The sequence below is a fragment of the Pantherophis guttatus genome, chromosome 14, assembly GCF_059756535.1.
Source record: "Pantherophis guttatus breed Tessera chromosome 14, ASM5975653v1, whole genome shotgun sequence".
In the NCBI taxonomy this organism is placed as follows: domain Eukaryota; kingdom Metazoa; phylum Chordata; class Lepidosauria; order Squamata; family Colubridae; genus Pantherophis; species Pantherophis guttatus.
The window spans coordinates 20,727,169-20,750,797 of NC_142076.1; the positions used below are offsets into that span (position 1 = coordinate 20,727,169).

The 23,629-nt window shown below is 44.2% G+C and overlaps 1 protein-coding gene across 3 annotated transcripts in view; it reads left to right on the top strand.

Annotated features, from left to right (window-relative positions):
* Positions 1-23,629, top strand: part of MAD1L1 (mitotic arrest deficient 1 like 1) — a 350,909-nt gene that overhangs the window by 274,894 nt on the left and 52,386 nt on the right. The gene's annotated exons all lie outside the window — the stretch shown is intronic.

A 23,629-nucleotide genomic window follows, 5' to 3' on the forward strand; every position in this document is an offset into this window, starting at 1 on the left:
AGGCCTGGAGGAACATTGTCCATGAGATCGCGATGGGTTGGACACGACTTCACAACTAACGACAACAACAACAACCAGAAAGTACTTAGTCCATTAGGACAGGTCCTTCCTAAGTTTCTTCCTCTGACCGTTAAGCAATTGTGGGCTCCTGCCTCTCTTCTCTGATTGCTTCCTAGTCAGTATCTCCTCTTCTCTTTTCCCCCCCAAGGTCATTCCTATGACCCATTACAAGCAGACCCTTGAGTTATCTTGCTCCTTCACCTGGAAGGGCTGCAGAAAGCAGATCTCTCATGGGCACTGCAATCTGAACTGTAGTCGTGTCAACCTGTCTGGAGATGGGCAGTAGCTGGGCGTCAAATAAGCATAAATATCAAGAGGATGGGATCCTTTGCTTTGATGGCGTAGGACGACGATTCTGTCCTTCAATTGCAAATGATACAGAACAGGAGACTGCAAAACAATAAACCAAAGAAAAACAAACAACCAGTGCCCTGTCTTTGGATGGAAGGAATATTCATGAAGCTGTCCCAAGAGTCTTTGGAGCGAAAAGACTGTGTATAAATTGAAAAGGGGGGGGGAAAGCAAAGGTTAACCATGCCAGCTTCTCAAAATGTTCAGAAACTGAACTAGATTCCACCACCACCACCCAAAAAAATAGGTACGGGAGACCTTCACTGCTCTGAAGAAAGAGATGCGAGGTTGAAGACGGAAAGCAATTTATATTTGGAAACCAGCGGCTTGACCGCCTGATCCTCCATGACACGCCGCTGGTTCTGCAGCGGTCAAATTGGGGATGCAAAGGAAAGAGAATTCAAATGGGGTAGACGTTCCATTTTCTGCCCCTCTCTCAGCTTCGGTCAAATTGCATCGTGATATTTGGAGATAGAATGGCAAAGAGAGAAGTCGCAGTTTGAGGGCTGGCAAACGGTGAGAGGTGACCCAGCTCGTTTCTTGGAAAATTGGTTTATCAATATTCTTCAAGGAGTAGGCTAACCCCAAAGACGGAAGGCAGTTGTGCATCTCTTCTCTACTCTGATGGTCAACTAGAGGCCAATGTTGTGGTCCGCCAGCAGCCAGCAGATTCGGAGAGTGAGGAGGTTGGGGAGGAACATGGGCCAATCCTGGAGTCTGGGGAAGGCTCTGATGAGGGCTCTGCGTCGGAGGCAGAGAGAGGACCAGGGCCGTCTGACAGTTATCAGCTGCCTTCGGAGTCAGACATCAATGGGGCAGAAGAACAGCTGGAGCCTGTTCCCAGTGTGCGCATGCGCAGAGTTGCCAAACGAAGGGAACAGCTAAAGAACAAGGGTCGACTCAGGAGTAAAGCCACAGGTGGACAGTGAATGGCCCCTCCCATAGGGAATACAAGAGGAGCGAAAGGGAGGTGGAGTTTGCAGGAGACAATTATTTTGCTTAATTGGTTCGTGACTCCTTGCCAAGTTTTGAAGATATCGGGCCTGGCAGCTCTCCAAGCCAGATAAGGTCTGTGACTGTAAATTCTCCCTTGAAAGACTTTGCTGGATGTGAATGAGAAGAATTCACAGTAACTTAATAAAAAAGTGGTTTTTTGTCGGGACAAGGAGTCTGTTTCGTGGTTTGGGGAAGCCTAGGTCACAACAGCCGATTTCATTTAGAGTCTCTGTTGTTTGTGCCTCATGCACAATATCGTGCGTGTCTGAGTCAATTAAGCTGCTTTTGGAACACACAAGGACCCAGGAGGTCAGGGTTGCATTGGCCAACCTCAACTTAGACAGGGTCTTATTTTCGGGGCAACACGGTACTTCTACTTTTAGTTCTAGTTCTTATTCTATTCTATTCATATATTTATATTGTATTATATTAATTATATTAATTATATTATATTAAATGATATGATATGATATTATATTATATTATATTACATATTATAATATCTATTCTATTCTACTCTATTACTCTACTCTATTCATACTATATTATACTATACTATACTATACTATACTATACTATACTATACTATACTATACTATACTATACTATACTATACCAGTATTACATTACATTACATTACATTACATTACATTACATTACATTATATTATATTATATTATATTATATTATATTATATTATATTATATTATATATTATACCAGTATTACATTATATTACATATTACAATAGCTATTCTATTCTATTCTATTCTATTCTATTCTATTCTATTCTATTCTATTCTATTCTATTCTATTCTATTCTACTCTACTCTACTCTACTCTACTCTACTCTACTCTACTCTACTCTACTCTACTCTACTCTATTCTATTCATATTATATTATTACATTATACTGGTATTACATTACATTACATATTACAATTTCTATTCCATTCCATTCCATTCTAAATGAACTGTTGTAAGTCAAGGACCACCTGCAGAGTCCTTCCCACTGTTCCTTCCTGTCGGTATTCCTCTTTCCAAAGAATATAGTACCCTTTTCTCCCCCCCCCCCCAACGTCGGCATCTGTGGGATAGATTTTTGAGAAGGTAGCAAAACGCCTGATCCAGGAGGGGCAGGGAGGAAACCAAAGTCCAGCGGCCAGGCTGTGCAGCACCTTAAATCTGGAGTTAAACCCTTCCAATCTTGCCCAGAGGATTTCCCTCAAACCGGCCGTAGCACTTAGCAGAATTAACAATAGCTTGTAAGCCAGCCGTCCTAGTCTCCTCTCATCTTGTTTTTATTGACAATATCCAGGGTTATTTCTCTCCGAGGGAACCTGGAACTGTTGATTAACTTGGCTCGCTAGTCCACACCGAGCTGAACCTTCCACTCCAATTATCCGTTGTCATTAATCTATCCCTTTCTTGTTTTTCCTACCTTTATTTGCTCTGGAGGGTGGTAGAGTTTTATGGATAAATATAGGTAGTCCTTGAGTTACGGCCGCAATTGCCACCGGCATTTGCTTTGCTCGGCAAGGCAGGGGGTTGACGTGACTCACGCCCGGATCTTACCGGCTTTTTTGCCAGGGTTGTTGAGCAAATCACCGCAGTCGGGCAGGCTGTTCAGTGAGTCCAACGTCTCCCGTTGACTTCCCGGCTGTCTGGGAAGGTCGCAAGTGGTGAGCCTAGGACCACCGGGATGCTAAATACATACCGGGTGCCAAGCACCTAAATTTTAATCACACAACTTTGTGGAAGCTCTGCATCAGGGGTGTCAAAACTCGATTTCATTGAGGGCCGCAACAGGGTTGTGTTTGACCTGGGTTAGGTCCCTCCCTCCCTCCCTCCCATTCCTTCCTTTCCTCTCTCCCTCCATTTCCTTCTTTCATTCCTCCCCTCCCTCCCTCCTTCCATTTCCTTCCCTCCCTCCCTCCCTTCCTTCTTCCTTCCTTCCTTCCTTCCTTACTTACTTCCTCCCTCCCTCCCTTCCTTTCCTCCCTTTCTTTCTTTCTCTCTCTCTTCTCCCTCCTTTCCTTCCTTCCTTCCTTTCCTTCCCTCCCTCCCTCCCTCCATTTCCTTCCTTCCCTCTCTTTCTTTTTCTTTCTTTCTTCCTCCCTCCCTCCCTCCCTTTCCTTCCTTCCCTCTTTCTTTTTCTTTCTTTCTTCCTCCCTCCCTCCCTTTCCTTCCTTCCCTCTCCCTCCATTTCCTTCCTTCCTTCCTCTCCTATTCTCCCTTTTCTGTCTTTCCTTCCTCTCTATTTCCTTCCTTCCTTCTCTTCTTTTTCCTTCCCTCTTCATTCTCCTTTCTTCTTCCTTCCCCTTTCCTTCTTTTTCCTTCCTTCCTTGCTCTCTTCCCATCCCTTCTTTTTGTCTTTCCTCTTTCCCTTTCTCCTTTCCTGTCCCTTCTTACATGCTCAAATGCAAAAGGGGAAACATTTCTCCTTTTGTTTCGTTTTTAGTTTGTTTTGATAGCCCTCTGCCAGCAAAAACAGAGCTCAGGGCGGGGGAGTATATGCGACACCCCCCACCCCAGTGCCATTTTCGCTGGCAGAGGCACTGCAGGCCAGTCCTTCAGTTTGACACCCCTGCTCTAGATGGTTGTGAGTGTGAAGACCAGTTGTGAGCCACTTTTTTCAGTGCCGCTGTAACTTCAAACGGTCTTAAACACATGGTGTTAAGTTGAGGATTAGCGCGACGTCTCTGAGCTTCAACCTAGTTAAATGGATTGATTGGCTCTGTGCCATCAAGTGATCATCCCTCTTAGCAACTACATAAATATATTTTCTCCGTCATAATTTCTCCCTAACCTGGCCTGCCCTCAACTGAACAGAATAGAACAGAGTTGGAAGGGACCTTGAAGGTCTTCTAGTCCAACCCCTTGCTCAGGAAATATAGCAGGAGATCCTATACCAATTCAGACAACTGACTGTCCACTTTCTTCTTGAAAGCCTCCAGTGATGAAGCACCCACAACTTCTGGAGGCAACTTCTGTTCCACTGGTTAATTGTCCTCACTGTCAGGAAGTTTCTCCTTAATTCCAGGTTGCTTCTCTCCTTGATGAGTTTCCATCCATTGCTTCTTGATCTGTCTTCAGGTGCCTTGGAGAATAGGCCTCTACTTGATGGCAGCCCCTCAAATCTTGGACCACTGATATCATGTCATTCCTAGTCCTTTTCACTAGGCTAGACAGATCCAATTCCTCGGTGAGAGCCTCGGTGGCGCAGTGGTCAGAGTGCAGTACTGCAGGCTGCTTCTGCTGACTGCCGGCTGCCTGCAATTTAGCAGTTCGAATTCCACGAGGCTCAAGGTTGACTCGGCCTTCCATCCTTCCGAGGTGGGTAAAAATGAGGACCCAGATTGTTGGGGGCAATAAGCTGACTCTGTAAACCGCTTAGAGAGGTTCTGTAAAAGCACTTTAAAGCGGTATATACGTCTAAGTGCTGTTGCTATTGCTATTCCACTGATTTTTAGGCATTGCACCATGGTTAATCCAGGTTTCCCTCCAGACGAGCTGGAATGTTCCCTGCTCTAGCTAACCATGGATATCTTAATTTTCTTCTTCAACTTCGCCTTCATGGCATTATAAATGCATCCCACCGAAGTCCAAAGAGGACGTTGAGAAAGAGACGGAGCATCGGAGAACTCAGTTCCATCTTCCACCATTGCTAAAACTCTGCCACATTTTGGTCTCAGCTGGTTGCATTCTCTTCCCTACCGCTCTCAGGTGTCCGTCTTCCTGACCTCACAGGTAAGCGATAGGCCTCCGTAATTATAAAGGAATTGAAGATGAAACATCCTATTAAAATACTAAATGTTGTCACCCATAGGTTAAATTACCTTTTTTCACACATATCAAAGCGCTCTCATATTTGTTTTACATGCAAATTTAGAAGCAGCCTTAATTAGTGAGACCTCACTTTCGTAATTAATTCTCCTTATGCCGCTCCTCACCCTGACTTTCAGTCTGTAATTTTGAAACCCTTCTGCTTAACTCCTGGTGAGCCTCATGCTTAATGCTGCTTTTCGACACCTACCTAACTTCTTTATAACCAACCATCATTTGAAGGAGAGAGCAGTTCCTCAAAACCGTCCTGGCCTCCACATGTAATCAGACCTGCTTAAATTTGCAGACTAAGAAACACGACGACTTCGTTTATTGGTCAGGGCCAGCGGTCCTCCATGTGTGGTACGGGGACCCCTCTGTTGTGACCTAGGCCCAGGGGTGAAACGCTCCCGGATCGGACCGGATCGCCTGATCCGGTAGCGATTTTTCTCTGTGGTTCGGCTATCTGGTAGCGATCGCCGCCCGGGTGTCATTACTTCCTGGTTTGGCATGCTAGGTTTCCTGTCTCCCGGAGTTTGCTCAAATTCATGTTCGTTGCGTCAATGACACTATCTAACCATCTCATTCTCTGATGTCTCCTTTTCCTGTTGCCTTCAGTCTTTCCCAAGGAGTTCCTCTCTTCTCATTTGGTGGCCAAAGTTAGTTGAGCTTCAGCTTCAGCATCTGAAGAACAATTAAGGGTTGATTTCCTTCAGGATCTCCTTGCTGTCCAAGGGACACTCAAGAGCCTTCTCCAACACCACAATTTGAAGGCATCCATTCTTTGGCTCTCAGCTTTCCTTATGGTCCAGCTCTCAGAGCCATACATTATTCCTAGGAAGATCATAAGACCATATGTTCTTCTTTGTTAAGAACATGGAAATGAATAAATATATAGGTCCACCTTCCTCACCTCCTCACCTCCATCCATAATAACATCAGGTTCTTCTCCAATATGTTCCTGTCTTCTCATTTGGTGGCCAAAGTTAGCTGAGCTTCAGCTTCAGGAGCTGTCCTTCCAAAGGACAGTCAGGGTTGATTTCCTTTGGGATCGACTGATTGGATCTCCTTGCTGTCCAAGGGACACTCAAGAGCCTTCTCCAACACCACAATTTGAAGGCATCCTTTCTTTGGCTCTCAGCTTTCCTTATGGTCCAACTCTCAGAGCCTGACATCACTCCTGGGAAGATCATAAGTTTTGACTATATTCTTCTTTGTTAGGAACATGGAAACGAATAAATAAACTGGTCCACCTTCCTCACCTCCATCCAAAATAACATCAGGGTCTACTCCAAGGAGTTCCTCTTTCTCGAAGTCGTTGAGCTTCAAATATAAGGGCATAATATCAGAAAACTAGAAGCTTGAGAAGATTTCTCCTTCTCTCTCTCTCTCCCTCTCTCTCTCCCTCTTACAACCAAAGGAAGTTGAGACGGAACCATCTTGAGTTTCTTTCTCACTCTTTCCGGTCCAAATTCCTGTTTTCTCAGTGGTCGCTTCTATTTTCTTCCAATTTTTTTTTTTTTTTTAAATTTGGCCACCTTTGTCATCCCACACAATTGCACCGATGGGCTTTCCCTCACGCAGCACACTCGGTAAGTAAGATCCTTATTATCGCAAACCCTTTTGTGCCCAAGCGACGGCCCAATATAAGCAATGATTGAAAACATAGCTACTCCGATAAGTAGTGGGTACGAAATACATGATTAATGAGCCTGCATTTCACAAGGTGCGAGCGGCCGCTTTGATTTAGGCCCTGTCAATTATAAAGATTCATAACAGGGAATGACCTGGTTGTAAACCATGATTTAAATTCAGCCAATATTCACTCTCAGGCAATATTTAACAAGGGGACATAAACTGCTTTCAGGCTTAAATGTTTTTCTTTCTTTCCTAAGCTAGAAATTAGCTCAGCAACTGAAACAAAAAAAAAAGGGAGGTTTTTAAAGATATTTTGATCCCACCTTTATTATTTTCATAAAGAACTCAAGGCAGCGAATATACCGAATACTCCTCCCTTCTCCTATTTTCCCCGCAACCTTATGAAGTGAATTGGGCTGAGAGAGAGTGACTGGCCCAAAGTCACCCAGCTTTTTCCTTCCTTCCTTCCCTCCCTCCCTCCCTATTCTCTCCCTCCATCCTTCCTTCTTTCCTTCCTCCCTTCCTTCCTCCCTTCCCCCATTCTCTATCTCTCCCATTCTCTCCTCCCACCCTCCCTCCCTTCCTTTCTCCCTCCATTCCTACCTAACCCCCATTCTCTCCTCTATCTCTCCCATTCTCTCCTCCCTCCCTCCCTTCCTTCCTCCCTCCCTCCCTCCATTCTCTTCTCTATCTCTCCCATTCTCTCTTCCTTCCTATTCTCTTCTTCCTTCCTCCCTTTCTTCCTATTCTCTCCTTCCTTCCTTCCTCTCTTTTCTTCCCGTTTTTCCTCCCTCCCTCCCTTCCACAAATAAAATTTGTTTAACTTTGAACTCCTAATAAATTCAAACTCTTCCCTCCATCGCCACCCTCTCCAAAATTACTGGACTCCGTCATGAACAGATGTTACCATTCAGAGCTCCACAATCGATTGATTCCCTTCAAGGTTTTGGTCCTTTTTTTTTCCCCCAGGTATTTGTTTACTGAACAATATAAGAAAACCATGCCCTCGATTTGTTGTCTCCTACTTTTCTATAGGTCTTCTTTTATTTTAATATTAATCGCCCATCAAATCCTGAGGCCCCCATCACGTTTTCTTAGTCTTGATTAACTTGGTAATTTATATTGTTAAGAGGCATCCGAGCGGCTTGATTTTTGCAATCAAGAGAAAGGGCATGAATATTCTTTCCTTCTTTATAATTTTGGAAAGCTGAGTTTCTGTGGGTAAAAAGATAAATTCACTCCACCCTGGTACAGATGAGCGATTTTCCTTGTATTCGTTGTATTCAAACAGAGGGATAGAATCAAGATCACGTGAAGTGTTAATACCACTTTATAAGGCCTTGGTAAGGCCAGTTTTGATCTAAAAAAGATGTGTAGACTTTAGAAAGAGTGCAGAGAAGAGCAAGAAAGAGGATTAGGGGACTGAAGGTTAAAACATATGAAGAACGGTTGCAGGAACTGGGTATGTCTAGTCTAATGAAAAGAAGGACTAGGGAAGACATGATAGCAGTCTTCCAGTATCTCAGGGGCTTCCCCAAAGAAGAGGGAGTCAAGCTATTCTCCAAAGCACCTGAGGGCAGGACAAGAAGCAATGGGTGGAAACTCATCAAGGAGAGAAGCAACTTAGAACTAAGGAGAAATTTCCTGACCGTGAGAAGAATTAATCAGTGAAACAACTTTCCTTCAGAAGTTGTGAATGCTCCAACACTGGAAGTTTTTAAGAAGATGTTGGATGACCATTTGTCTGAAGTGGTGTAGGGTTTCCTGCCTGGGCAGGAGGTTGGACTAGAAGACCTCCAAGGTCCCTTCCAACTCTGTTATTCTATTCTATTCATTCAGGGATTCGATCAGTTGAATTTCCAAGCTGGCCTTCAAGATCTTTTCCTGAAACAACCACTTCACTTTCCACCCGGAGTGGTTCTTTGTGACATCCGTGACATCCCATACATTTGATATTTTTAAAAAAGGGAAATATGATTGAGCACAATGTTAAAGAATATATTCATATAGTTCTCCACAATGGGCTCAAGATACCTCTTCTGTGTAGGATCGCAACAGAGGTAATTGAAACTTCTCTTTGGAGACCATCCGAAATCTTTCTGTCCTAAATCCATCAACCAGAATCTCGCTCAGTGGTAGGAAGCAGTTTCAGCTGATCCCCAAGAACTTGGTCCCATATGTCAAAAGTGCTGAATGGTAAACTTTTCAACCCGGGAGAGCATAATTGCAAGGCGATTTCCCCTGTAGTTTTTATGTGGTGCAGGAAACAGTCCTGTAATTGGATGTGTCTCACGGTAGGATAATTATCTCCCAGGTAAGAACTTCAGTAACTAAAGTGCCTTCAACAAATGCAAAAGTACCAGGGGTGAACAATTCTTCCGTCAACCCGTGCGAGATTTTATCGCTGTGATTAGTCAGGAGAATTGGTGGTTCAGTTTACCTCTTCATATTCTTAGCGGAAAAGAAGCTGGGTTTTGTTTGCAGCTCTTCTATTTCAAATCTCTCTTTTTTTTTTAAGATATATATACCATCGAAAGTCGGTCTCTGCAGCTCTCTCCGTCTTAAAGGGGTGATTTGAGTTTCTTAGACTCTTAGTTGTTCCTTGTCTCTTAGTTGTTCCTGGTTGTCTCTAAATTTTTTTCAAACTTGTTAGAATCCTCCCTGAGTCTCTCTCTCTCAAAAAAAGGATCAGCCACATGGGATCAGCAAGGATTCTTGTCGAATTCCAGTCAAAGTTGGCCTAGAGTGTCTTTCCTCTATTACAGGAGTGTCAAACTCAATTTCTGTGAGGGCCGCATCAGGGTTGTGTTTGACCTCAGGGGGGCCGGGGTGAGTGTGGCCGGGGCGAGGGCATGGCCAGCTCAACGTCACTCGTGTCAAGGGTGCCTGTGCTCTGCCAGCGAAAATGGGCTCCCGAGCTCCGTTTTCAGCTGTGACGGCCTCCTGCAATCCTCTGCCAGTGAAAACAGGTTTCCGAGCTCCGTTTTCGGCTGCGATGGCCTCCTGCAACCCTCTGCCAGTGAAAACGGGTTCCCGAGCTCCGTTTTCGGCTGCGATGGCCTCCTGCAACCCTCTGCCAGTGAAAACGGGTTCCTGAGCTCCGTTTTCGGCTGCGATGGCCTCCTGCAACCCTCTGCCAGTGAAAACAGGCTCCCGAGCTCCGTTTTCGGCTGCGACGGCCTCCTGCAACTCTCTGCCAGTGAAAACAGGCTCCCGAGCTCCGTTTTCGGCTGCGACGGCCTCCTGCAACTCTCTGCCAGTGAAAACGGGCTCCCAAACTCTGTTTTCGGCTGCAACGGCCCACCCGAGCTTTGTTTTCGCTGGCAGAGGCACCACGGGCTGGTCCTTCACTGTTTCCAGGCTGGCCCCGCGGGCCAGATCTAAGCACCCCGTGGGCCAGATGCGGACGTTGAGTTTGGCACTCCTGCTCTATTACAATTACATCTCTGTGCCAATTGCTCTCCTGCCTCATCTCTTCGGCGAGGAGAGGGTGGAACATTACTAAACGCCGTGGGGAAAAAAAAAAGGCTGCCTCAAGAGCAGAGCTGTATTTTATGAGCTCGGTTAGAAGCAGCCCCGGCATCTTGAGAGGCTCTTAAGGGAATGTCGGGCGAGGGAGAAACAATGAAACTTTTCAAATATAAATGATCTCTTCTATGTTTTGATTGCCACACTCTTTGCCGGCACGTGCTCTCCATATAATGAGGGGTGACGGAACAGAGTTTGTGGAGAAGATCACAAGGGGCAAATGTTCCCCAGCTCAATTTTGAGTTAAAATCCCAGGCATTTGTTGAAAGACCAGCCTTAAAAAAAAAAAGCAAAAAACCCAGGAGAATGAGTAGTTTTACGGGCAGGAGAATTAGGTTCAGCAGCAGCAGCATCCTAGAGTGGAATGAAGGGAGACTTTGGAGAGGTTCTTGCTGACTTGACTATTTAATCTGGGAGGTCGTTGGTGCTTTCAGAGCTTGGTTGTTTCTTGCAGATGTTTCATTACCCAACTAGGTAATTTCATCTATGCAAACCCTACCCCCCTTCTAGCACTGATGATGTTCTCTAGTTGGGTAATGAAATGTCTGCAAAGCTCAGAGAGCACCAAAGACCCCACAGTTGTCCTCCTCTTCCTCCTCCCATCGTCTTTCTCTTCCTCCCCCTTCTGACTTAACACTGATGATGTTGACACTGACCTCAATGGCAGTGGTGAAATCTGAATCGATTTGCTACCGGTTTGCTGGCCGCACATGCGCAGTGGCACCAAACACACATGTGTGCATGTGCAGTGCGCACCAAACACGTACTGCGTGCACATGTGCAGTGTGCACCAAAAGGAGGCTTGGGAAGGTAAGTAGAACAGTGAGGGGGGGGATCAGCTGTGCTGCACGATTTAGCTTTAGGGTTTCCTGTTTTCTAGCAAAGCTAAACCGTGCAGAACAGCTGATTGTTGGAAATACCAGTTCAGAGGAACCGGTAGCTTTTTTAAACTACTGATTCACCCAAACCGGTAGTTTTTATCACTACTGGTTCGCGCGAACCGGTAGCATTTCACCCCTGCTAGATGGGCAATGAAACGTCTGCAAGAACAACCAAGCTCAGAGAGCACCAAGGATCCCATAGTTGTCCTCCTCCTCCTCCTCCCTGCAAACCTCATTCCCTTCTATCACTGATGATGTTACCTAGCTGGGTCATGAAAGGTCTGCAAGAAAACCACCAAGCTCAGAGAGCACCAAGGACACCCCACAGTCGTTCTCCTCCTCCTCTCTGAGTTTTCTCTTTTTAAGTCTGGATTTCACCCAGTTTTCAGGAAAGTTTGGGTGTCAGTTGAGGGTATTTGCCACTCGATAAAAGATTTGCCTTTCTCAGCTCTTTTTAATTAGCGAAGGAAATGCATGAACTGTGTTCTCTGACACTTTTGTAGTTGTGTGAGAATTATTCTCCTCCCAGGTTGCAGCTTCCAAAGCAAAATAAATTCTTAAGCCAAGGGATGAAGATGTTTCTCCCTGGAAAATGTAAATAAAATAAAATCAGAAAGTTGGTATTTGGACCGTGAAGGAACTCCGAAGATGGCCACTGTGTCTGTTCCATTGTTGATGATACTCCTTGCGAGTTTTTTTGCTTTGTATTTTGTTTTGATAAAGAGGTCTCGTTGGAGACCAGCGTTTCAGAGAAGATCCCCAAATCCTAACACAAATACCTATGGGCAGGGATCTGCATTAAAACTCATCCCTTTTAATAAACCTTAAACACTCAAAGAGCCTTAAATAAACCTTAAACAGGGTTTAATAAACCTTAAACACTCAAAGAGCCATTTGGACCCATTTCCCACAGAAAAGAAAACACCGGGAGCCACAAAACCCTTCCCGTGCCTGACTATTTCTTGAGCGGCCACAAAACTAGCCTATGTAGTTGAATTAAATGTTCCATTTTCTTCTGAAACTTTTCTTTTCGTGGATTATATCCATGGTTGGCCTACTGGGGGTTGAAAAGCTCAATCAATCGCGTGCCGGCGGGTGTCGCACTTTGGCGGTTGTGATGCATATTTTGAGTGACAGGGAGCCGCAGCAGAGGGGTGAAAGAGCCACATGCGGCTCCAGAGCCGCAGGTTGCTGACCCTTGCCTCTGGGGAACTAAAACTCCTTCCCAACAAGTCACAAAAACCAGCCCATATGATAGAGAAGCACGGAAAATCTTACCGTTTCAGAGAAATCTTTTTGCTAGTAAAAGACTCTTGTTAGCAAAAAAAAAAAAAAAAAAATTAGAAAGAATTCAGTAGCATCTTTTCCAACTAGCATGTTTTGCAAAAAGACGTAAGCTTTTGGGAACTTCAGCTCACAAAAACTCATCCCTTTTAATAAAATGTATTGGTTGAGAATAGAATAGAATAGAATAGAATAGAATAGAATAGAATAGAATAGAATAGAATAGAATAGAATAGAATAGAATAGAATAGAATAGAATAGAATAGAACAGAACAGAACAGAACAGAACAGAACAGAACAGAACAGAACAGAACAGAACAGAACAGGTCTATTCTCCAAAGCACCCGAAGGCAGGACAAGAAGCAACAGATGGAAACTAATCAAAGAGAGAAGCAACCTAAAACTAAGAATTTTAGTTTTAGAAGCAACCTAAAATTGAGAAATTTCCTGACAGTGAGAACAATTAACCAGTGGAACATCTTGAATCCAGAAGTTGGATTCAAGGTCCCTCACTGGAGGTTTTCAAGAAGAGGTTTGTCTGAAATGGTACAGAGTTTCCTGCTTGTGCAGGGGGTGAGACTAGAGGACCTCCAAGATCCCTTCCGACCCTGCTATTCTGTTAAACGTTGCAAACAAGCTTGGATTCTCATCAGCAATTATGAACTCTGCAGGTAGTCATCAGTGTAATTTACTCATGACGCAAACCTGAATATCTGGGAAAGCTGTGCAGAAAAAAAAATCCTATTAGGAGGGATTAGAAACCCAGGGAATCGGTTAAGTCCTGCAAAAGATGCTCCTTCCCGAAAAGCATGGGACTCTGCGCATGAGCATGTCCCCGCGAATCTCGCGGTATACAATCTCCGGGCTGCAGGTTCCTGGATTTTTAGCTGAAGCCGCCTCTGCATAAACACAGCTGGAAACAACTGGAGATTTTGTAATTATTTGTTGCCAACTCCGAGCAAGGAAATGCCAAGGCTTAATTGCATATGTTAATTAATTTAAATGTATGCAGATTTGAAATTGCACAGCGTCAAGCCTGAGCATAAAAATAAATAAGACCATTGAGCTTCAGGAGCGGTGATGTCTTAAAACTAGTAGTTTCGGAATAGAATTGCACCAGGAGAGTTTGAATGAACCGGGTCAAATGGGTTGAATCGTCACATGTCACGAGTCGGTCAAGTCGCAAATGAAAATGCTGCAACAGGTGAGCTCACGCACCAACGGATCTGGAGTTTGGCGCTGCAATTATTTCTGCCATGCAAGACCTTCTTTTGAAACGGTTGGAAAGCTTCCAGAAAGAAGTGCCAGGGAATTATAGGGATATTTATTTAGTGGGCGGTAGCATGTTTTTGAGATGGGGACCTCGGATCTTGTACAGATTTTTAGCTTCATTTCATTTGCTTCTGGAAGTTAACAGCCTTGGTGGCGCAGCAGACTAAAGTGCTGTTAAGTAACACCAGCTGCCTGCAATTACTGCAAGTTCGAATCTCACCAGGCTCAAGGTTTGACTCAGCCTTCCATCCTTCCGAGGTCGGTAAAATGAGGACCCGGTTTGTGGGGGCAATAAGCTGACTTTGTATAAAAAAGAACACCGCTTGGGGGGCCCCCGAAAGCCCTACTAAGCAGGTATATACAAAAATATGAAGGCTATTGCTTAAAGCATTGTAAGCCGCCCTGAGTCTCTGGAGAAGGGCGGCATATAAATCGAACCAATAAATAAATAACACTTCTGCCATCCAGTTTTAATTTTAAAAATACGTTAAGAAAAACAAAACAAAACAACGGAGAAGCTTCATGGGTGAGAAGTGAAACGTCTTCAAGGAAAAAAACGAAGTCCAGTTGCCTTCTGAAGAACCGAAGGGGCTTCTTGGATGGGAAGGAAAAACAGAAAATCCAGTTGCCTTTTGAAAAAGCTCCTTTGGGACAATCATGACCTGGAGGACTGAAAATCTCCAGAGACGATTAAAAAAAAAAAAGAACTATGCCCCAAGTCCATCTAGAAGTCTTAGTCTATTGATACAGAAGGAAAAAAAAATCAGTTGAGGTACGTAAACCCTAAGGTAGCTTCTCATGTTCCTTCAGGACGTAAAAATGGTCTGTGTGAATCAAGCCGAGATCCATCTTAGTTCATTGTTGTGAGTGAATCTCCCAACGACCGATTTGAATTGTTGTGTGATGATCCAAGTCCCGTACTACAAATACGGTTTTCTAAGCTGGAAAGGTTGAATTCAAGAAGAATTTGGAATTATACCTTGGATGTGTTTCGGAAGGAAGGAAGGAAGCGAATGGGTGATTTGCATGAAAGAAGAGGATCGATTGATCCAGCTAGTTAATGCTATTTCAGGAGTAACCAATAATCTACCATTCAGATGTTTGAGATCGGTACCATGCCATAGTCTTAACACAGATGTCTGTGCTGGCTAGAAATAATGGCAGTTATAACTCCAAAATTTCCAGAGGCCCCCAAATGGACAAACCTAGCATTATTTTCACCCAACTTCTGAAGCCTTACAGGAATTGGCCAACTGCAGGGAGAAAGAAATCCTACTCCAAACGCATATTTGCTAATCGGGTTTCTGAAAATGAAGCAGAGATTGTTCTTTCTGCATGTACTCAAAATCTCTTGAAATGCCTAAAGAAAGAGCGTTCACATCTCTCTAAGAAGATATTTGGGTCAGTTGAGTATCCAACTAACAGTTCAAGGTCTTTCCAGGTCCAACTCTTCACAAAACGTGACGTGACAATACCATTTTATAATGCCTTGATAAGGCCACACTTGGAATACTGCATCCAGTTTTGGTCGCCATGATGTAAAAAAGATGCTCAGACTCTAGAAAGAGTGCAGAGAAGAGCAAGAAAGAGGATTAGGGGACTGGAGGCTAAAATATATGTAGAACAGTTGCAGGAACTGAGTTTGTCTAGTTTAATGAAAAGAAGGACTAGGGGAGACATGAGAGCAGTCTTCCAATTTCTCAGGGGCTGCCCCAAAGAAGAGGGAGTCAAGCTATTCTCCAAAGCATCTGAGGGCAGGACAAGAAGCAATGGGTGGAAACTAATCAAGGAGAGAAGCAACCTGGAACTAAGGAGGAATTTCCTGACAGTTAGAACAATTAATCAGTGGAACTACTTGCCACCAGAAGTTGTGAATGCTCCAACACTGGAAGTTTTAAAGAAGAGGTTGGATAACCATTTGTCTGAAGTGGTATAGGGTTTCCTACCTAAGCAGGGGGTTGGACTAGAAGACCTCCAAGGTCCCCTCCAACTCTGTTATTCTATTCTATTCTATTCTATTCTATTCTATTCTAAAACCTACGACAGAACTGTACTGCAAAATTCCCAGAGATGAAGGGACATACATGGTGGCCTTGAAGCATCACAGATGCATTTTTTAAAACCATTTTTGAATGAAGTGTCACGAATCCATTTTAGACCCATTTTCTTTGAGAAAACCATGTCTGGTTTTACCAAGCTCGGATGCTTGAAGGACTAAGCCACTCTAAAATAGATGAGAGTGTCTAAAACTGCAGAAGGGAAAGAGAAACCAACGCCGTTCTATTAAAAAAAAAAAAAAACTGTTAGCTGAAAAGAAAGTTTTGTCGCCAGCTGATATTTCCCACCCAACATGCACAATAGTCGAGGTTGAGCTTCTGTTATAGCTTGCTTGCGGTTCACTGGGATTGATGTAGCTGTTTTTTTTCTGATGGATCGTTAATACATCCTGATTCCTAGCAGCTGGGCTAATAAAAGTAATAAGTTTCTCGGTAGTCATCTTGCGCCACGGCGAGATTTATAGCTCTAAACAGTGGGAAAGGAAAGGCTAGGGAAGAGGAGAGGGCTGCGGAAGGAAAGTTTTAATATTTCAGGCTCTCACCTTCCGTGGCTTCTCCTCTGCCTCGGCCAAGGAAAACATCAAATTAGGAGACCTAACGGGAACATGAAAAGACGTCAGCTTCTTGCCACCTTAGTCAAGAATCCATCAGCAACCCTTCTTAGAAATTATAGCTCTTCGCATGGTTGTGCAAATGGGCTGAAGTTGTGTGTGTGTGTCTTTGTGCCTTTAAGTCAGTCTTGACTCTTGGCAGCTACACAGCTAAATAAAAGAGAATATTTATAGCTCAGGGTTGAACTGTGGGGTCCTTGGTGCTCTCTGAGTTGGGTTATTTTCTTGCAGACGTTTCATGACCCAACTAGGGAACACCATCAGTGTAAGAAGGAAGTGGGGTTTGTAGAGTTGAGGAAGAGGAGGAGGAGATGAAGAATTAAAGGGTCTTTGCTGCTTGGTGGGTTTTCTTGCAGATGTTTCATGACCCAAGTAGGTAACATCATCAGTGTTAGAAGGAAGTGGGGTTTGTACAGAGGAGGAGGTGGAGGAGAATTAGAAATAGAATAACAGAGTTGGAAGGGACCTTGGAGGTCTTCTAGTCCAACCCCCTTCTTAGGCAGGAAACCTTACACCACTTCAGACAAATGATGAGGAGAACCCAGCTCTCCCTGCTCGTAATCCACTGCCTTAACCCCTGGTCCAGACTGACTCTCTCTATTAATTTTACTCCATGCCCAAGATAAAAAAGGCCAATAGATCTCCACCTTGAGACCAAAACTTTCTGTTCCGGCACCATGATATGGTTCTCAAGTTCCTTACCGTTGCTCCTAGAGATAGTGGCTTTGGAAAAGTCCTCCTCAACCCTCTGAGATGTTGAGGGAGCCAACATTGGCAGGCTTTCTGCGATGGAGCCAGGACTATCATCTCCGTACGATGCTTTGAGCCCATCATCCAGCTTTTCTTTGCAGCTTCAGAGGTTTTCTTGGCACGACTTGTCGGCTTCCTTCTGTTGAGCCTAATCGACATGCAGCTGATCCTGAACTAAAGGGCCTGTGGGCTTTAGCTACCCCATTAGCTTCCTGGGCTCACCACTTCCTCTTTTAATTGCGCGGCTAACGGATTAATAGAATTTGCTGTTGCATACGGGTTCTCCTCACTGTCAGCTGTTCGGGATCCAATTTTCCAAACCAAAATCTATTCAAGTCGTTAAGGATTCCTTGGATGCCAGGTTCAAGAGTCAGCTATTTTCCCATCATTGTGAAAGCTGGGCAGCGGGCCAAACTCGCTCTACTTTTCTGAAAATGCAGTTAGGATGGACTCAACCTGCTGCTTAATAATGCTTGATTTGCTGACTGTGGCTCTCTCTTCTCCTTCTCCTTCTTCCTCCTCCTCCTCCTTTGTCCCCTCCTCCTCTTCCTCCTCCTCCTCTGCAAACCCCATTCCCTCCTATCACTGATGAAGTTACTTAGTTGGGTTATGACACGCAAGAAAACAACCAAGTTCAGAGAACACCAAGGATTCCACTCTCCTTCTCCTTCTTCTCTTCCTCCTCCTCCTCCCTCCCTCCCTCTTGATCTACAAATGCTCTTCTTCTTCTTCTTCTTCTTCTTCTTCTTCTTCTTCTTCTTCTTCTTCTTCTTCTTCTTCTTCTTCTTCTTCTTCTTCTTCTTCTTCTAATTCTTCTAATTCTTCTCCTCCTCCTCCTCCTCCTCCTCCTCCTCCTCCTCCTCCTCCTCCTCCTCCTCCTCCTCCTCCTCCTCCTCCTCCTCCCAAACTCACCCTCCGTTTCCAACCAAGTGCGCTGGCTGTGAAAAATTCCTGCTCCCGAACATTAAAATTCTGTTTTAAAATTAGCATAATGTTGTAGGGGAAATGTGCAAATGAATTCATTGCTCCAAGTAACATTTTTGGTTTTTGTTTTTTTTTTTTTCTCAGAGAGTAATGTAGTCAGAATCCGGTTTTCCCTCATACCTCTGAGCTATTGCAATCAAATTATGTCATTCTGAGCTGCAATTTTCTGATTTTCTCGTGTGTGATGTTTTCGGGAACAAGGGGAAATGAGGAAAGACGTGCGGGGGGGCACCGAAATATTAAAAAGCACACACTCGGTTTTTTGAAGAAGAGGTGTAAGAGCTCTATTATTAATCATGTTTGAGAGAATTAAATCCAATTCAAGGTAATAACCGACCCCATATAATAGGGACCTCCTCCCCGACTTCAGTTTTTTCTACTGTTATGGTCATATGAGTCTCTTTCTTTTCCATTCTCCTTTCAACTATCTCTTTCTAGCATTCCACCTTGAAATCTGGAGAATGCTTTGCAGGGGACATCAATTCATGATTCTGGAGGTCCATCCTAGGATAAAGAAGCCTTGAGGAATTCCAGTACATCACTTTGAGAATCTCCTTCAAAGGGCAATATTGATTTATTTGTCAAAAAATATATATATGTAGCTGCCCAACAATGACTCACACGCAAAGCCGAAAGCTGGTTGACCAGTCCTGCATTAGGAAGGTGGCTGAACACCATCCAAAGATAGGAGCAGAAATGGCCATCTGTGGAGTCAAGGAATAGGAACTGACTCTGGAGGAGCAGATTTAGGACAAGGTAGAGTAAGAGGCAGATTCAGTTTGTGGGCTGGGATCCCAGTGGGAAGTTTTCTAGAGCAACATTTGTGACTAGAAGATGCGTACGTACAAAGTAGTAAGCCCCTTTGTCACGTGGTTGACCAACATTTGGGGACATTGATTTTTGAGGGCATTCCATTGAAGACTTCTGGAGAACATTGTTCAGTGATGCTGTGAATGGTCTTTCTAGGTCTTTGAATTTGCTTTGTATTCCTTTTTTTTTTTTTTTTTGTCTTTATCAGTTGATTCAACCTTTGCTAACTCCTTCCTCACTTTCTTTCCAGTGCAGCTTGCAAAAGCCCCATATTTGTTCTGACTTTTCTTTTTTTTTTAATCAGAGGAAATTAATAGTCCTGAACAGCAGAAGGATGCTACTAATCCACCTATTAGTAAGCAAAATGCTGGCTGGGAAATTCTGGGAGTTGAAGTCCACAAGTCTTAAAGTTGCCAAGGTTGGGAAACTCTCTTTGATAATAACCAAAACCAGCCAAACAAAACAGAAATCACTTTATCAGTGAGCTGCTGAAAATCCTTCCAGTTCTCTTTTACCTCTATTTGGTGAACACTGGTCTTTTTGGGGGGGATTGATTACCGAGGCATTTCTTTTTCCCTACTGATGTCATTCAGATTTCCCTCCATCCTTATTTGCTTCTTGAATCCATGCTTATCAGGGCTAAAACACGAGCTGGATTTTTGGAGGCAGAAGTGGCGTCAAACCGATGCATTCATTTTACGTTGGAAGTCCGCAGCATCATAAATGCCTTTGTATTGGATGGCGAGCCTTAGGACATCTATCGCTCCTTTCCACTGCTCAATAGAACAATAGAATAACAGAGTCGGAAGGGAGCTTGGAGATCTTCTAGTCCAACCCCCTCCTTAGGCAGGAAACCCTACGCGCTTCAGACAAACGGTTAGCCAACATCTTCTTAAAAGCTTCCAGTGTTGGAGCATTCACAACTTCTGGAGGCAAGATCTTCCGATCATCTGATCTTCTATATTTGCCTTGCTCTTCTGTATACATGGCACACCCAGTTGGCTTCTTCCTGGGACCAACCCTAAAGGCTTTTAAAAGAATTTATTTTACATCTGAAAGCCCATCGTTCCTTCAATTTTTTAAGTGTTTTTAAGTGTTTTGTTTATTGTTTTTAATTAATGGGGCCAAATTTATATATATATATATTAACTGTATTTTAATATTTGTACTTGATGTTTTTACTTGGCTGTTCACCGCCCTGAGTCCTCAGGGAGAAGGGCGGTATACAAATTTAAAATAAAATAAAATAAAATAAAAAATAAAGAGCTTAGGCTGCCCTAAAGATCAACCCTCAGTTTTGCTTCCTGGTTGCTCCCTCGAAATCATGGCCGTGGTTTAAAGGGGGGGGGGTTGCCTCTGATTTCCTGAACCCCTGATTTCCCACGTCAGAAGACGGTTGCCTTGGGCAACCCGGCTAAAGCCAACAGCCACACATTTCAAAAAGTGTTTTGATTTTACAGAGCCCTTCGCCTTTCTTATCTCTATCCCGAGAGGATTACATTCCAGCGAATGAGTTGAAAAGGTTTTCTATAACCAAGGCCGGATTGAATCTCTTCCCCCGGAGCCTTCCATTTTTCCTTCCAATAGAAACCGGCGAAGATTTGAAGCCTGCACGAAAAGACTCCCTTTTCACCCTGACACGTGCTGCGCTTGGAAAAATAATAATAATAATAAAACTTCTGATATTTCTCCATTGCTGGCAGGTTGTTAGACAGCCGGGCTTGGTGTATTTATGTCCCGCATCCGTAAACTCATATCATAAAATGCTTGGATGCAAACATTGGTGAAGGAAGGCAGGGGAAGGGAGATTTAATACTGAGAGTATGTTTGTAATTAAGCCAGCCCGACAATGGTAGTTTACTAACTCCCCTCTGTTCATTGCCGACTCGGACGTGATGGTGCTAATTGGTGATTGTAATTCATTCCAAATGCACCCTAATTAAATTACCCATCAGTAGCTGTGAGATTAATGTTCATCATCTAGGTGAGGGCATGATTAAATTTAGGCTTGTCAGATTTTTCAGTTATTAGGAAAAGGGTCACGGAGGACAAGGAAGGAGGTGGTGCCAAAACCCGTTAAATAGATCTACTCAGTCTTTTTTCTGGTGGCACCAAAACAAGGGATTAGGCAAATTCGTAGAAGAGAAGACTAGCCACGGCTACTGCTTCCAAGAATTATGTCCTATCTCTCTTATCTATCACTTAAATGTTATCTGAAAGAGTATAGGGCAGGGGTCGGCAACCTGAAACACCCAAAGAGCCATTTGGGCCCGTTTCCCACAGAAAACAAAACACCGGGAGTCACAAAAACTCTTCCCGTGCCTGACTATTTCTTGAGCGGCCACAAAACTAGCATATGTAGTTGAATTAAACGTTCCGTTTTCTTCTGAAACTTTTCTTTTCTTGGATTTATCCATGGTTGGCCTACCGGAGGTTGAAAAGCTCAATAAATCGCGTGTCGGCGGGTGTCGCACATTGGCAGTTGTGATGCATATTTTGAGTGACAGGGAGCCACAGCAGAGGGGTGAAAGAGCCACATGCAAGGTCCCTTTCAGCTCTATTCTGATTGATTGATTGATTGATTGATTGATCCTAATTAACAGAATAAAAAAATTGGAAGGAACCTTAGAGGTTTTCTGGCCCAATCCTATACCATTTCAGAGAAGGAGTTATTCAGCTCTTCTTGAAAACATCCAATAATGGATGTCTAAGGAGATTCTCGGTCATCCAGGTCATGGTTGCCCCAAAGATGCTTTTCCAAGAGGCAACTGGACTTGCTCGATTTCTTTGAACACATTTTGCTTCTCATCCAAGAAGCTTCTTCAGTGATGGAGCACCCACAACATTTGGAGGCGCTGGTTAATGGTTCTCTCTGTCAGGAAGTTTCTCCTTAGTTCCAGGTTGCTTCTCTCCTTGTTTACTTTCCATCCGTTGCTTCTTGCCCTACCTTCAGGTCCTTTGGAGAATAAGTTGACATCCCACCCCCTCCATTCTTTGTGGCAGCCCCTTAGATATTGGAACGCTGCTATCATGTCACTCCTAGGCCTTCCTTTCACTGAAGTAGATATGTCAAGCGTTGGAGAACAAAAACTTTTATGGGTTTCCAAGAGTCAACATCTGGTTGGCCACCATGTGAACAGAACGCTGCTGGCCCTTGGATTGACCTACTCCACCCCACCCCCCAAAAATTCCATTGCATAAGAACAAGGCTCCACCAAAATAGAAGACCTTTTTTTTTTTCAGAAGATATTCAAGGGACTGGATCATTCAGAAGCTTCTGATAAGGCCATGGTGTTGTCTGTGGACTTGGCATCTTAAGAAAGGTTATCGAGGTTAGTTCCAGAGAGGCAGTGAGGCTGAAGCTAGTTGAAAGAATGTTGTTCCAAATGTTGTATAAAAAACCTTCTGTTCATCCCCGGGAGCTTTTTAGAGGCGAAACCTGAAGAGGAAGCCTTCTTCTCAGTTTTGGCCTCCCACACAAAGAATCTCGTCACCTCGTTGGATGTTTAAATGTCTCTTCTCTTCTTCTCTTTTTCTAATGATAGCCTAAGGAGATTTTATTTAGTCTCTCCTACCTCAGTAAATGGTTTTCAGCTTCTTTGAGAATTCTCTGCTCTTGTTGAATTTTTTTAAAAAATGGTTGATTGACAGTCCCGATGTTCTCGGGGAACGGATCTTTAAATTTCCAGCGTTCTCTTCGTGCCAAGGGGCAGGTGGGCAAAACCTAACAGCTATTCCTGAGGTCAGAATGGGGCAAACGCCTTTGTGCCACCCTCTTCCCTGTTTATATTGTTGTTGGGATTGCAGGGGAAGGAGCTGAAAATACAAAGCGGCCGTGCTCGGACTCTGTAGGCCGTCGCTTCTCAATCTTGGCGGCTCGAAGAGCTGTGGCCTTCACACAACCCACGCCGGCTGGGGAATTCTGGGGAGTTGAAGTCCAGACACCTTCAAGTTGCCAAGGTTTGAGAACAGGGATGAAATTCAGCCGGTTCTATCCATCTCGGACGCCACCGGTAGTGGCGGCTGCGGTAGGCTCCGCCCATCCGCGCGGATTTCATGACGTCGCTATTTTGCCACAATCTTAAACCTCTGCGCATGCAAATGTGCGGACGACGGCAAGCGAAGTGAGTGTGTGCATGGCGAGCGCACATTTGCAACCCGGGAGGGAAGGTAAGTGAACTTCACCCCTGGTTGAGAAACACTGAATCAGAATAGAGCTGGAAGGGACCTTGGAGGTCATCTAGTCCAGCCCCTCTGCTCAAGCAGGAGACCCGATCCCATTTCAGACAAGTGACTGTCCAGTCTCTTCTTAAAAACCTCCAGTGATGGAGCCCCCACAATGTAGAATGCTATAGGCTTGCGTGGAGAACAACTACAGACTGTGCTCCATGCAAGAGCCATCTTCTTCTTCTTCTTCTTCTTCTTCTTCTTCTTCTTCTTCTTCTTCTTCTTCTTCTTCTTCTTCTTCTTCTTCTTCTTCTTCTTCTTCTTCTTCTTCTTCTTCTCCTCCCCCTCCTCCTCCTCCTCCTCCTCCTCCTCCTCCTCCTCCTCCTCCTCCTCCTCCTCCTCCTCTCTCTCTGCAA